The sequence below is a fragment of the Mastomys coucha genome, unplaced genomic scaffold, assembly GCF_008632895.1.
Source record: "Mastomys coucha isolate ucsf_1 unplaced genomic scaffold, UCSF_Mcou_1 pScaffold7, whole genome shotgun sequence".
NCBI lineage: Eukaryota > Metazoa > Chordata > Mammalia > Rodentia > Muridae > Mastomys > Mastomys coucha.
The window spans coordinates 62721070-62722404 of NW_022196913.1; the positions used below are offsets into that span (position 1 = coordinate 62721070).

General features: G+C 34.8%; 1 protein-coding gene across 2 annotated transcripts in view; it reads right to left on the reverse strand.

The window, feature by feature from the left end:
* Klhl3 (kelch like family member 3) overlaps positions 1-1335 on the reverse strand; it is a 130648-nt gene that overhangs the window by 13479 nt on the left and 115834 nt on the right. The gene's annotated exons all lie outside the window — the stretch shown is intronic.

The following is a 1335-nucleotide window of genomic DNA, read 5'->3' on the forward strand; positions in this document are numbered from 1 at the left end:
AAAAGAAATTCCTCCCATCACATAATAATCAAAACAACAAATGCACTAAGCAAAGAAAGAATTTTAAATGCAGTAAGGGAGAAAAAGGCAAGTAACATATAAAGGTAGACCTATCAGAATTACACCAGACTTCTCACCAGAAACTATGAAAGCTTGAAGATCCTGGGCAGATGTCATACAGACCCTACAAGAACACAAATGCCAGCCCAGGCTACTATACCCAGTAAAAACTCTCAATTACCATAGATGGAGAAAACAAGATATTCCATGACAAAACAAAATTTTACACAATATATTTCCAGTCCTACAGAGGATAATAGATGGAAAACATCAACATAAGGAGCAAAACTATACCCTAGAAGAAGCAAGAAAGTAATCTTTCAACAAATCCACACAAATCTAATTTTACCTCTTACAACAAAAACAACAGAAATGACAATTATCTTTTCTTAATATCTTAATATGAAAATTAATATTACCAACATATCCTAATCGATTGAAATCCAAAAATATGAGGAATTAGAAATTTGTTGATTGTCATCCAATGGTCTCTCTAATTTGGTAATTGGAGAAATAGGTCCAATATTGTACAATCTATATACACTTTCAGCTTGTTTGTTACAGTGTCTTGTCAACATAAGGGTCTCGAAATCTTGCTTCTCCTATCTCAGCCTCTCTATTAGTAATATTGTTTATTTCATGTTTTTACACTATACTATGGTTTGCAGAACAGCTTATATATTTCAAAAGTATTTATATACCCAAGGGAGGCATAGACAATTAACTTGGGAGGTGACTTGTAGGAAAGAGAACAACAAAGAGTGAGTCTGAATGCTTTGCTTGACACTTGTAGCTCTTGTATCAAGTTTGAAGAAGAGGACTTTATAAGTTACTCTTTCTCTGAGATGAATGCTTTCCCAAATTATCACAGCTAATGAACCAAATTCTTATCCTCACCTAATGTCTGTGCCACCCTCCAAGCAGAACCATTGTTCATTGAAACAGTTGGTGGATGACTTTATGGATAGACCATCTTAATACACATACCATTTCTTAAATGAATGTAACCTGTTCTCTGTGGGCTGAGAATAAAGTCACTCACTCAAGTCAAATAGTTTTGACCATAGCAGGAAGTCTGCATCCAAAAATCGTGCCTACAATTCATTCCTCAGTGCAGCAGAACTGTCAACTCTCAGCTTAGCTATGATGGAGGTAAAATCCTTTGGTGATGTGAAGGTCATTGAAGTACATCCTTATTACAATGAACTCCAATGTCTAAAAATTGTTCTTATTTTGGACTTGTACCACAGTAAGAGACAAGATTTTAAACTCTAC